At 32.2% G+C, this 15,290-nt stretch overlaps 1 protein-coding gene across 4 annotated transcripts in view; it reads right to left on the minus strand.

The window, feature by feature from the left end:
• Positions 1–15,290, minus strand: part of Nrip1 (nuclear receptor interacting protein 1) — an 83,902-nt gene that overhangs the window by 49,741 nt on the left and 18,871 nt on the right. The window contains exon 3 of one of the 4 annotated variants that reach the window (XM_077795376.1): positions 12,083–12,153. The exons of the other annotated variants lie outside the window; for them this stretch is intronic. The gene's annotated coding sequence lies outside the window, so the exon portion shown is untranslated. The remainder of the gene's footprint in view (positions 1–12,082; positions 12,154–15,290) is intronic. 4 annotated transcript variants of the gene reach the window in all.

Genomic DNA, 15,290 nt, shown 5'->3' on the forward strand with positions numbered 1-15,290 from the left:
CATTCATTTGGTTTCATTACAAATGTGCTAGCTCTTGTCCCAATTCCTTTTCTGCATCTACTGGGATGCAGGATCATGTGGTTTTTGTCCTTTATTCTAACAATAATGTATATTAACAGTTTCCATGTTAAAGCAACCCTTCCCTTCTAAGATACATGCCTTTACCTAACATCACACTAACAGTGAAAGACTAATGCTTTCCCCCTAACATCACAAAAAAGACATGGATGTCTGAGGTGAAGCTTACTCAATATAATAAAGCAAAAAATATAAAGACACATAGATTGCCAATATCTTGTGGGCTGATACTTTGAAGGAATCTTTTTTTTAAAAAAAAAAAAAAAAGAACTTTTAAAATTAATAAAAAGGTTAAGAAAGAAAGGTTGGTTAGATCCAAAACCAAAAATCAACAGCATTTCATGTATATGTTAGCAACAGAAATGGATTTTATTCACTTATAATAATAGCAAAAAAAAAAAAAAAAAAAAAAAAAACCACCTTAAGTTTAACAAATGTGCAAAACCCATACACTCTAAAGTACAAGATAGCTAGGAATAGTGGCACACTGGACTCCAGAGGCTGAGACAGAAAAAAACCACAAGTTTGAGGCCAGCCTGGGCAACTTCACAAGACCCTGTCTCAAGGTGAAAAATAAACATGGCAAGGGATGGTCAATTTTTCCCAAATTCATCTATCAAAATCCATCATAATTGTTTTAAGCCAGGCCTGGTACTGTATGCCTATAATCCCACTACTCTCCAGGCTGAAGCAGGAGGACTGCTAAGTTTGAGGTTGGCCTGCACTCCTTAGGGATACTCCGTCTGACAATAAGAGGGGCTGGGAATATAACTCAGTGGTACAGCACTTGCCTAGCAGGTGTGAGCTCAGCCCTACGTTCTCCCCAAACAGAAGGGGGAAAAATTAATGTCAAAACTTACTATAAAGCTATAGAGAAACCAAAATCATGTAATACTGGCATAAAGATGGAAAAATAGATAACGCTACAGAATAATCCCCATAAAAAACTCTCACATTCATGGTCATTTTATTTTTGACAAATGTACCATAGCAATTCAATGGAAAAAGAACGGTCTTTCTAATAAATGGTGTTGAATAGCTGAATATCCACATGCAAAGTAAATAAATGATTAAGTGTAAACCTTTATTTCACAAATGTAGTTACAAAAATAACAACATTTGTTTGGATCATAATATGAAGCAACAAACTTCAAAACGGAAATAACTAAAAAACAACAAAGCTTCTAGAAGAAAAAACAGAAAATCTGTGAACTAAAGTTAGAAACAACAACAACAAAAAGCTAGGAACAAATCCTTAAATATAACAGGAGCACAAGCCATAAAAAAGAGAAAAACTGAACTTTATCAAAATCTTTAAAAGATATCCATTAAATGAAAAGTAAGCTCCAAAATGGGAGAAAATATTGTAACTCATATACATATAATCCTTACAAGTCAAGAATAAATTAACCACTTTTTAAAAAATGGGCTGAGAATTTAAGAGATATTATATGAATGTCGAGTCAACACACTAAAAAAAAGAGAGAGATGGATGTTCATCATCATTACCAGTTAAGAAAAATACAAATAAGTTCTCACTGAAATTTCACTACGAATCCACTATAAGTTATAATTTTTAAAAAACGTTGAGGACAGGGAGAAAATAAAACCCTCCTAAATATTGGTGTGTACATAAAATGGCATAGCCACTTTGGAAAACAGTTAGGCAATTATATATATATATATATATATATATATATATATATATATAATGAACAATAAAATATATTTTTATATATATGAGTATGTGTGATATATATTATATACGTATTATATATCACACACACTCATAATGACCCAACAATTTCACACATGGATAGCTAAACAAGAGAAATAAAAACATTCCCCAAACTTATATGCAGACGGTGATATCTCCATCAATCACAATAGCCAAAATTGTAAACAAACCAAATACCCACCAACTAGTAAAAGAACATAAAATGGTAGCTAAATAAAGGTATTATGTCCATCTACAACTAAAAAACAAAAAAACAAATGGAATAAACTATTCATTAAAAAAACTCAAATATCAGAAACATAATATTCAGTGAAAGAAGCTAAATAAAAAAGCATATCAATGTTGTATAATTCCATTTATATATAAAATATCTAGAAAAGCTAAAGTGCAGGATAAAGTAGATCACTTCCAGGATCTGCAGGAGATGGGAGCAGACCTTGTGAATGTACATGAAGGAACTCTTTTATTTATTTATGCATATCTTTAGTTTTAGGTGAACACATTATTTTGTTTTTAATATGGTGCTGAAGATCAAACCCAGTGCCTCCTGCATGCTAGGTGAGCACTCTACCACTGAGCCACAACCCCAGCCCCTGAAAGAACTCTTTAAAATGACCAAAATGTTCTAAACCTGGACTGTGACAATGGTTGCACACTTGAATCTTCACCTCTTTCATATACTGTTGGTAGAACGTACCACATTGGTACAGCTGCTACAGAAAACAGCTGAGCGGTTTTTAAAAAATAACACAGAATCATTGTATTGCATTTCAATCCTAAAGTATATGTGGTAGGGAAATGAAAATTTATGTCACATAAAAACTCATATGTTCATAATAATCAAAAGGTGCAAAGATGTATCTATCGATTGATAAGAAAACAAAGTGAGATAAATTCACACAACGAAGTGTTATTTGGCCATAAAAAGCAAAGAAGTACTGATACATGCTACAACAGATGAATCCTATTATGCTGAATGGAATCAGTCACCAATAACCATCCATGTACTGCATTATTTGATTTACTTGGAACACACAGAACAGGCAAATAAACACAGATAGATCAGTGGTTGCCCAGAATTGGGATAGGGAAGGATGGGAATGGGGATTGATGGCTAATGAGCACAGGGTTCCTTCTAAGGAAAGTTAGATGATGGTGCTGGTTGCATCTAAAAGCCAGAAATGATGAACTAAACAGTTTAAATGGATGAATTTTATGACATATGAATTCTATATCAGTAAACTTTAAAAAGAAGACAATTCACGTAATATTTATTAAAACTTTTATTAAAAAGGTTTGGGGCTGGGGCTGTGGCGCAGTGGTAGAGCGCTTGCCTAGCATGCGTGAGGCACTGGGTTCAATCCCTAGCACCACATAAAAATAAAATAAAGATGTTGTGTCCACCGAAAACTAAAAAATAAATAAAATAAATAAAAATAAAAATAAAAAAGTAATTTGCAGAGTAAAAAACTGGAGTTTTAATTTTACTTGTTTTTGAGCTTGTTTCACATTTATCAATAGTTTATGAAGTATTCAATTAATTGCAGCTAAATAACTTTTTTAAAAAGTAAAGCATTTTTAATATACCATTAACAAACATAATAACATTTAAAAATTCAACATTAAAACATACTAAGGAACAAAAGTAACAAAAATATGTAAATATTAAATGTTCTATATGAAGAAAATGTATTGGAAAATGTTAGCAAAGGAACCTAAACAATCTATTTAAATATAATCACATGCCATTCTTATGACAAATATTTGATAAAATAAAAAGACAACATCATTACCCTACGTACATGTGTGACTGCTCATATGGTGTGACACTACATTGTGTACAACCACAGAAATTCAAAGTTGTACTGCAATTGTGTACAATGAATCAAAATGCATTCTGCTGTCATATAATCTAATTTAAATAAAGTAATAAAAAAATAAAAGGACAATATTCCCAAATTGAAACACTACATTTAGAGTTATACCAATCAAAATTCAAGACAATCTATATGCTGATTCTAAAACATCCATGGAACAGCAAAAGCCCATTACAGAGATAGCATCCAAGCACAACAAGAATATATCAGGGCAAGGTTTTCTTAGGACATAAAAGAGCTAATTTTAAGGCAAGAGATTAATAAATTCAAATGCATTAATATGGAAAACTTCCATTCATCAACAAGAAAAATGAAAAGATGATTTACAACACCACAATACAAGTAGCCATTCCCACAAAACCCTTAATATTCAGAATATATGTAATGTATATGTGTACTCTACAACATTTTATTGAAAAGCAGATAAAATGCACAAACGGTCACTCTAAAAGAGGTGTCAGACTCAAGCAGCATGAAGCAGGTGTTCATGGTGGAAGAGATGGTATGGTACAGGGTTTAGAGAGAGATCAAGCCCTCTAATTTTTAAATTCTGTACTGTATTTGTAATTTTTCTGTATGTTCTGTTTTAAATTTTTAAAAATATAAAAACTACATATTTGCATGCACAGTACTTAATGAACAGTTTTTAGGACAAAACAGATAAAATACATGAACAAGCATTTCATAAAAGAATAATGCCGGTGGTGGAAAAAAAAATCACATGAAAAAAATGTTTGACTTTATTATTAATCACCCTGTAACAAATTAAATATCATAAAAAGATGCCATTTGGGTCCATTAAATTGAGAAAAGTTATCAAATAGGAGCTTTTGATATGTTACTAATAAAATGTAAATAAGGTCATTGATTTTGGAAAACAATTTAGCATTATTTCATATAATTGAATATGTTCTACACTTCTCTTGGGTATATATCCTACAGTCTTGCACATGTGAAGCAGAACACATATGAAATAATGCTGACTTAATGTATGTATAAATATATATATACATATATGAATGTAAGTACATCGTGTATATATGTATAATAAATGAATCAATACAGATAATCAAAAACAAACCAACAAAAGCACAACAAAATATATGTCCATTAAAACAAGAATAAATAAATGCACAATGAAATACTATCCAGCAATTAAAATAAATGAACTGTAACCATACAGCAAAAAGAAAAAAAATTTAATAATCTTTAAACCAACATGAATGAAAAAGCAAATCTTGGGAGACTATATACAAAATACTACCATTTTCACAAAACTTAAAAGCACAAAATTAAATAATGTTACTCAAATATACACGTGAAAGAAAAAAGTATTATTAAGAAAATAAGTGACTAACATAAACTTTAAGAAAGTGGTCAGACTGGTGAGGGCAGCAGGTTCAAACTCGAAAGAAAAGTCACAATTTGATGCAATATTAGTGAAGTTCTGATTCTGTGTTTACTGTTGGTTCTTAGGGGGTCAATTTAATATTGGGCTTCACAATTTAAATACAGGTTGAGCATCCTTAATTTGAAAATTTGAAATCTTAAAGACTCCGAAATCTGCAACTTTTTGAGCATTGACATGATGCTTAAAAAGTTTCAGATTCTTGGATTTCTGGATTAGGGATGCTCAATTGGGTAATGTTTATGCAAATAGTCCAAAATGCAAGAAACTCCAAAATCTAAAGATTCATAGAGGTGACACTCAAGTATATACTTGTTTACACTAAGTGTTACATAATAATAATGATGATAATAGGAGCTTTACTTGGTAAGAATCTTGTTTAGGTAAGCATCTCAGTAATTTTCATATATGAACAAATGCTAACTGCTAGGCAATACATTTTCTTTATTTTCCTTTTTTAAAATAAAAAACAAAGGAGAACACATACAGACATATACTCAAGCTGAAAGTAGACTTGCAGAGAAAAACTTATATAGCTTGTTAGAAGAATGAGGATTCATTATCTACTATCATTTTGGCCTGAAAACTAATGCCAATGCTTGCTAACTTTTCTTGCCAACAAATTTTAGAATGGTCTCATGGGAAATGGGTCATTTCATAAAAACCCCTTAAGGTGAGAAATAGGTATGCTAGAGTAATTCAATATGCTTCAGATTCTTAATGAACTGCATTTATTCTATAAATCTAAACAGGCTTTTCTTCCTAGTTGATCAAACAGGCCAGTAATTATAAACTAACCATGACTGGCCAAAGTGTGATGAGAAATGCCTAATCATCTTGAGCAAAGTTTCCTTTTATTATATTCAATAAATATAACCTCTTATATTTATTATATACCACTTTTGTCTCAAAAAACAATTACAATTCAATTTTACCAACAACCCTGCTTTATAGGTAGTGGACATATTATTAAGCAATAATTACTGAATACAGAACAATTATCTTTAAAAATTAAAAATAGCTAGAAATGCTAATGATATTCTATATCTACTTTCCATTTAAGTATTTCATGAGTAACTAGCACCTGAAAGGTACTTTACACACAGATTGAAAAAGCTGTATGCTGCATTCTTATCAAATGCAAAGAAGTACAATAATCTGGTTAAAATTTCTTATTTAAAAAGAAAGGTCAGAGAAAAGCAATTCCTCTTGATAAACACACATAAAAATGTTGAATTGATTTTGTTGGCTTGAATTCATATTTAATGACATGCATCAATGCTATAATATGCTGCAAAATATTAGAAAGCTAGGTGAGGTAGATCATCTAGTTGGCAGTTGCATACATCGTTTAGAAGGGTGACAGCAACGTGCCATAGTGAAGACAAACATAAAATGAAGTCCAAACTATGTAATGTTTTGAATGACCAACAATAAAAAAAAAAAAATTAAAAAAAAAAATTAAAAAAAAAAATAAAATAAAATGAAGTCCATACCATTGGTTTTATGGTGTATTTATTTACTATATTTTTATAAGCTTCAAGACTTCAGAATTGAGGGATTAATTCATAGAATAAATATATTCAATATGCAATTTTAAGACTAGAATAAAATCACCACTAAATATATATTCAGCATAAATGCTTTTTTGAACACTTTAAAATCACTTTCAGTATTTCCCCTATTTGTTAAATGGAATACAAAATACTCAATTCGTGTAACACTTAATCTATTTTCTATTCTCATTATTATTCTTTTAATTTGTATTCTATTAAAAGTCATTTTCTATCATTAATGGTCATTGTCATACTTTTTGAAAATAAGTAGTTCTATCATCAAAAATACTTCATATAAACAAATATTTCTTTGATATTTTCATTTGGATGTCTAAAGCATCTCAAATTTAGCCTATCAACAACTGAGTCCCTATTTATTCTAATCTCAGATTGTATTAACCCCAGTCTTCCAATTGTTCAGGCCAAAAAACTGACTGCCACACCCCGTATCCAATTTGACAGCAAATTCTCAGGGCTTTATCTAAAAATATCCGGAATCCAACTACTTCTTACTGCCTCTATTCATGTCATCTTCATCTTTCCTCGATTATTAAAATAGCCTCCTAATTGGTTTTCTTCATTCTATGTTCAATGCCCCATTGATCTATTTAATACAACTGCCACAGGGGTTCTTTTTGGGTTCTCTTCTGCTCAAAACTGTCTAGTAGCATCCTAAACCCTCTAACCTTATCTCCTATGGCTCTTTCGCATTTATCCCCCACCAGCCACGGGGATCTCAAATACTTCCTTTTCTCAAACATCTACATCACTATCTCCCATACCAACTCAGTTTTCACTTCTGGGTGAAGCTTTCCCTGAACACAATCTAAAATTTCATGCCCCCTACCACAGATTTTCCATACCACCTTCTCTGTTTCCATTTTCATTAGCACTCATTAATAAGATACCATAAAAGTGAACTGCTTCATTGCATCTATCTCACCAATAAAATTAAGCTTCCAGGAGGGCAGCAATGCTTCCTCTATCACTCTTTTACTCAGTATTTTATTCCCAGGGCCTTGAAGAATAACTGGAATATAGCAGGCACTCCATTCATGACTACATTTCATGGTCTCACAGGAGAGTTTCCAGCAATTAACATAGCTATGTGAAGACACTGTGGTGGCCTCCTCAAAGACGCACTTTTTCAGCCCTTTTCTTATTTGCTGGCAGAACATTCACTCTTCTCCCTCAGGAGGAGAATCCTGATTAGGTCAAATTACTCATTTTGACCAATTATGTTTACTCTAACCATAAGGGGCTTAGGCATGGGCATATGACATAATTTTGTCGAGTGAAGTTTACTGGGAAATGTTTTTCTCACTTAAAAAAAAAAACCCAAAAAACAACAACAACAAAAAATAAAAACAACATGGGAAAATGCCCACCTTGCAACAATGAAGAGTGCCACTGCCAAGCAAAGGACAAGGGAAAATGTCCCGTGGGTCAGTCCTGATAACACTATTATGGCAATTAATTAACTGTTTGTACCTAAACTTTCTGGTAGGTAAGATGATACATCACTTACTATTTAAGTATCATCTTTTATTACTTATATTTTAATTAACATAGAAATACTGTTCAACCATTCTGTTTCCTTTAATGTGTTATGTCAAACTAAACTGAAGGTGGATTCATTCACCTAATGGAAGTCAGGTGCTTCTACATTGCCCACCGCTTTTTTTTATGCTGTATGCCTATAGAACATGTCATATCACAATAAAAACAAGGTATTTTGAGCTATTTTCTGACAGTAATAATGTTACGAACAGTGTGGCTGTTCTTAATGGAAGAAGGGAAATATATGACCAAAGCAAATGCAGCCAAGTGTAGAAGTTTAAAATAATTTAAACAGTAAAATCATGTTCCAAACCACTATGTGCCTAGCAATGCTCTGCAGAATGATAAATATTTATCCAAAAGAAAGAAAAAAAGAAGGGAGGAAGAAGGGAGAAAGAAAGCTGGATGGTAAAGGGAAGGAAGGGGGTATAAGACTAATAAACTCAGGGGATGATGAATTAAACAAAGGTAATTATGTTCCCTTTGTGTGTGTATACACTCCAGAAGGCAGTTAGGGGATACCATTCACTTGAGACATTCTCCTTCAACTCTGAAGCAATCCTAGGCCTACTGAGTCAGTGATGGTTTGAATCAAAGGGTTTTGATTTTTAACTCAAACTACTAGTAACAAAGTCAAAACTGTAAATGTCTAAAACTGTAACTCTTCAAGTTCCCAGTATAACTTAACACGACATAATGCCTTTCCATGAAAGTCCAATAAATTTGAAAATTCTTATAAATTTATTAATGAAATGCTCCTATCATTGAATAACTTACTCTAGAAATAATAGGACAAAAATAAAGAATATTAAAAATTTTAACTACAGAATACACTTAATATCTGTAATATATATGGTAAATAAATATCAATGTTTATTTGCTATTATTTTCTAAAAATTATTTGGATGAATTATGGCTCTGAAAAAAAACTTACTAAAAGGAGATTTTTACATCACATATATTTTTGGACATTCTGTGGCTTTACAGTGTTAATACAGGCTTAACCTAGACATCTTCTGTGCCTTCTGCACAGAAGAAAAGGGAAGATTTTCCTTTGAAATTTTACATAGTCTCCAACAGTAAGTGAAAGCAATAAAAATTATTCTGTTGGTAAAACTTCAAACACAGTCATTGGATCAATTTACCTGAGACTTTAGTTCAGAGAGGATACCTGATCATCTTAAGGTTGACTATATACTGATCTCAAGTATAAGCCTACCTCCTCCTGGTCCTTACTTCCTCCTTGCTTCCTCTTTGGGGTTCTACAAATACAGGAAATGAGGCAGAAGCACAGAAGATGTATAAGTTAAGCCTGTATTAACAGTTTAAAGCCACAGAATGTCCAAAAATATATGTGATGTAAAAATCTTTTTTTATAACATATAAGTTGGTCTCTGTGACTGCTAGAAATTCAGAAACGGGTCACAGGGAAAGCTGAAAAATTAAACTGAACGTCTCTGAATTTCCTTCTCTTAATGTAAACCAACTGAATAAGCACTACTCAATTTTTTAAAAAAAAAGTATTTAATTCCAACATTTTATCAGTAACCATGACATCAAAAAATAATAATAATAATAACTACATTCCCCCCCAAAACAGTCAAAGCTATACATGTGTAAGACATGAGAATAACAAAAATAATTAAAAACTACTGCATACTATGTATGGGCCAGAAACTTCACAAACAATCCTATGAAGTTGTCCCCACTTTACGGAGGAGAACCCTTAGAGAGGTAAAGTGATTTGCCTATTATCAATAATAAATAAGTGGAAGTGTTAAGATCACACCTAAACTGTCTGGTCTGTTCAAAACCACCACACCACAATGTCTCAGTCCTTGTCAATTTTAGTCCACTTACACATAACATTGCTTTGACTCAAATGTGGTGTCCTAAAAACTAAGTGGCCTCAAATATACTTCTGTACCCTAATGATGATGCAACATGGAATATAAGTTTTAAAATAACTACATGGTAGGTTATTTGCAGTTTTTATAATTAGCTTTTACAAAGCAGATGCAAATAAATACCAGTTATTAATATTAGTACTAAGTCAAACATTATCATATTAAGTCATTATATATATAAATCAGATATTAATTTCACAGAGGAGGCTCAGAGAAGTTGAGTAATTTGCAGGTAGATCTGGGATTCAAATGCAGGTCATTGTGTTTTGTTTTTTTTTTAAACACGTTCCACAAACACTACCCAATAAAGCCTTCACAGTGTCACACCAATTGCTTTGGTAATCAGATTCCTGATCATTTCATGAGAAATGGACAATCTCTTTATAAATCATTGGTCAGATAATCTGTGCCTAGGGCTATTCTAAAGACACAAATATAATTATAAGTCCTTGCTGACCTCACTAGACTCTCTAAATAAAAATATATTTCTAGGGTAGTCTAGCCTCTGGCAGTATCTAGTGCCAAATTCACCAAATACATAACTTTTGTTACTATTAGGGCATAAACACTGGAAATTTTCCTTACTGGAATAAAGTCTATGAAAACCTTTTGCAGGAAAATCTTCAGGACATTTTAAGTATCAAAAAGTTGAGGAAATGTTGATGCTTCAAAATAAATCTTGACCCAGTAAGAACTGGCACTGGGCATTTTATTTTCTTGCAGTCAGCAAAACTTCAAACCTATAAAAATTCAAATAGTAGTTAAGAGCATGCATTTTGAAGTAGTTCCATATGTGGTGAGTCACTTCCAAACTCACTCTTAATATTAAAAACTTTTAAAACCTCAATATGTGGGTAGAAATCACTTTTATAACCTATTAACTGCCATGCAATGAGAGGTAAAATGAGTCTGTGTGATATTTTATGAATTATTTTCCCTGAAAACAGTTTATCCTGGGGGAAAGAATGAATAGTATTACTGACCCTGATGCACCCCCTTGCTTGGTAGTGCAAACAAACTCAGAAATTATTGTTCCTGACCCTGTACTGATCTAGATCTTTGTAAAAATACAGTGAAAACCAGTTTAATCACCCAACAAACATAATGTGCAAGTAGATAGGAGGAGACAAGAGTTGGAGGAAATGGAGAATTGGGTCAGTAGGTGGCAGATCATAACTGGTTCAAACCTGAATTCGAAAGCATGGACAAGGGGTTTGTGAAAAATCTTAAAAGCAGAGGCAAAGAAAGAAAAACAGAAAATGAGTGGAAGAAAAAGTCCTAACTTACAGAAGACTATGCTACTGAGTTTAAAAACTTATTTTGATTCTTTTAAAAATGCATTCAAATTAACAATATTGTCATTAACACATTATCTTTCTAAGAGTACCATGATAATAATATACTTTGTGTATTTCCTTATTTTTTTAGCATAATATTCCTAAAACGTATATTGTGTGCTATTTTACAGATCAGGAAACTGAAGCCTAGGCTAAATGATTTGGTAACAGTCTATATGGAGATCCAGGGCTCAAATAATCTTAGTATTCTCATGTCAGCATTTTGCATAAACTGTATTAAACTGTGGCTATCATTGTGGCTGCTTTTAGTGTCTACAAATGAAGTTAAAGACAGAAACAGTCTAGTCTGCCCTCTAATCTGTGAGTTTTGCATTTGAAGAACCATCCCTGAATTAAAAATATTTGAGAAAAAAAGTGTATGTTCTGAACATACACAGACTTTCTTTTTCTAGTCATTATTCCTAAACAATAGAGTGTAACAACTATTTAACAAAGCATTTACATAGGTATTATAAGAAATCTGAAGATGAATTAAAATATAAGGAATCACATAAGTCATATGCAAATACTATGCCATTTTATATGAGGAATTTGAGTATCTGAAATTCTAAAGAAGGGACACTCTTGGATAATGAGGGGTGACTCACTAACTCCCTTTACCTGAAGCTTTGGTTTCCATGGATCCAGTTTCCTGAGGTCAAGTGAAGTCCAAAAATATTACATGGAAAGTTCTAGAAATAAATAATTTATATGTTTTAAATTGCATGTCATTGTATGTAGCATGATGAAATCTCAACCTATCTCACTCCGTTGCATGTGAGATGTGAACCATCCCCTCTTCCAGAGTATCCACTCTGTATGTACCAGCTGCTCATTAGTCATGCAGTTGCCCTCTCATTTATCAGATCAGTTACTAAATATCACAGTACCTGTATTCAAGTAATGATTATTTTACTTATTAGCGGCCCAAAAGTGCAAGTAATTTGTATATGTCAAAGAAACCATAAAGTAATTCTTTTTAAGTGACAAAGAAAAAGTTCTCTACTTAATAAGGAAGAAAACAATCATATGCTGAGGTTGCTAAGAAGCATAGTAAGAACAGATTTTTTTATCCATGAAATCGTGAAGAAGGAAAAAGAAATTCATGCCAGGTTTGCTATGGCACCTCAAGCTGTAAAAATTATGGCCACAGTGCGTGAGAAGTGCTTAGTTAAGATAAAGGCATTTAATTTGTATATGTTAGGAAAAAAAAAATCCCAAGATACACATAGATCAGTTTCAGGTATCCACTGGGGCAGAGGCGGGGATTTGAAATATATTCCCTGTGGGGACTACTGTATTCATTTAATAAGTTATGCTATAAAAGAAAATCAGCATGCTGATTTTAAAACCTTTGGGTAAAAAGTGAGAAGTGGGATAGCTGGGCCAACTGGTGGTTCCATTCCAAGTTTTCTGAGGAATCTACATACTGCTTTCTATAATGGTTGCACCAATTTGCAGTCCCACTAGCTATGTATTAGTGTATCTTTTTTCCCACATTCTCACCAACATTTATTATTTATAACTTGATAACAGCCATTCTGACTGGGGTGAGATGAAATCTTAGAGCATATTACAGTGACATAGCCACATCAATTTTTTAAAAAATATTTTTAATTGTAGATGAACACAATACCTTTATTTATTTTTACGTGGTGTTGAGGAACCCAGTGCTTCCACATGTGCTAGGCAAGCACTCTAACACTAAGCCAGAACCCCAGCCTCACATCAATGTTTACAAGCAGCTCAACTGACAATAGCTAAACTATGGAACCAATCTAGGTGCCCTTCAACAGATGAACAAATTAAAAAGTATATATATATGTATACACACACACACACACACACACACATACACATATATATGCATATATATAAAATTTATATATGTATATATAAATTATATAATATAAATAAATGGAATATACAAATGGCATATTACTTAGCCTTAAAGAAGAATGAAATTATGGCATTTGCCAGTAATTGGATGAGCTGGAGAATATCATGCTAAGTGAAATAAGCTAATCCCCCAAAACCCAAAGTCCAAATGTTTTCTCCGATATGCAGATGCTAATTCACAATAAGGGAGGGGGAGCTAGGGAAGAATAGAGTTACATTAGATTAGACAGAGGAGAGTTGGGGGATGGGTAGGAGGGACAGTAGAATGAAACAGACATTACTACCTTATGTACATAAGCTGCGTGACCAATGTAATTCTACAACATGTACTATCAGAAAAATGAGAAATTATACTCCGTTTATGTTTATCAAAGTGCATAAATGTATTCCATCATGTATAACTAATTAGAAGAAATTTTAAAATTTCAGAAATAAAGTACAAAATTATTCTTGATTTGCAAAGAAGAAGAAGAAGAAGAAGAAGAAGAAGAAGAAGAAGAAGAAGAAATAGAAAGTTAGCATGATACCTCCATTTCACAATAACCAAGGTAAGAAGAGGTTACACTATTTAAAGGCTTAAAACCTAGAAAAATAGCATTGTGTGGTCACCAGACTAAGTTTAAATTATACATGACTTTCCAAGAAATTCTGTAAGATGCTTTTTACCCTTAATAGAAATATATAGGAATACTTAAATAAAATGATAACTGAAACTTACATACAGTTAAGAGTATCTATTTGACTACATAAAGTTACTTACAGTTCAATAAAAGGTTTTTTTTTTTTTAAGCATTTTTACAGGGTCTTACACATTATATTTCCAAAAGAATTACGTAAAGACAGGAGAATTTGTCTGTTTAATACTCTTAATTCTAAGATGATAATGATAAACTCATAAATGGATAATTTACACTGGATTTAAAAGTGTAACAATCTTCTTCAAAACTGAGCTTTAATGTTTATCTTTTAAATCCTTACCTTCAATTTACAAAGACAACTTTAAATACTACAAAATCCAGCATTTCTGATCATATAATTTATTTACAAATCAAGTACGTTTGTAAAAATGAAATTCAACTAATATTTGGGGTTTATCTACAAGTTCTATTATAGTCCTAATTTGCTTATTTTACTTTCTTATTTGTTTTTATCTTTCTCCTATGACTGTTAAGAGGGAAAAGAAAGTGCTGTTTTACCAATAGTGAAAAATCTTGAACATGAAAGACAATTTCTATTCTAAAAATTCAAAACAATATGTTGAGGAAGATGAAAAGAAAAGAAAACCTATGTTCATCTAATCCTGGAAATTCTTACCGTTTGACAAGTGATTAAGAAAATTTGTAAAACTGATTTGTATTATTTCATGTGAATATAAATCATGAATATTCAGGCAATAAGGTAAAAACTACCACCTTAATTAATATATTATTTTATTACATAAATTTATGCTTCCTGTCTTCATCTGTTTCTATTCCAAGCAAGACAGCTAGCCTAAGTTTTTAAAAAGGAAAGCACGGGCTGGGGTTGTGGCTCAGCGGTAGAATGCTCGTCTAGCATGTACAAGGCCCAGGGTTTGATTCTCAGCACCACATAAAAATAAATAAATAAATAAATGTATTTTTTAAACAAAGGAAAACACTAGACAATCAGATCATGAGGGCACTGCCTTCATGGCATTAGTGCCCTTATAAAACAAAAGAAAGCAAAATAAAAGGCCCCAAGAGGTCCCTGGCCCCTTTTGCCACGTGAGGTTATAGTCACAAGACAGCTATCTATAAGAATGTGGGCCCCTCGTCAGACACTGAATCTGCTAGCACTATGATCTTGGACTTCCCAGCCTCTTAAACTATAAGAAATAAACTTAAAACTGTATGAAATGAACTTTTAGTGTATACAAGCTACAGGCCTATTGTATTTTGTTATAGCTGCC

The sequence above is a fragment of the Urocitellus parryii genome, chromosome 2 (genome assembly GCF_045843805.1).
Source record: "Urocitellus parryii isolate mUroPar1 chromosome 2, mUroPar1.hap1, whole genome shotgun sequence".
Taxonomy (NCBI): Eukaryota; Metazoa; Chordata; class Mammalia; order Rodentia; family Sciuridae; genus Urocitellus; species Urocitellus parryii.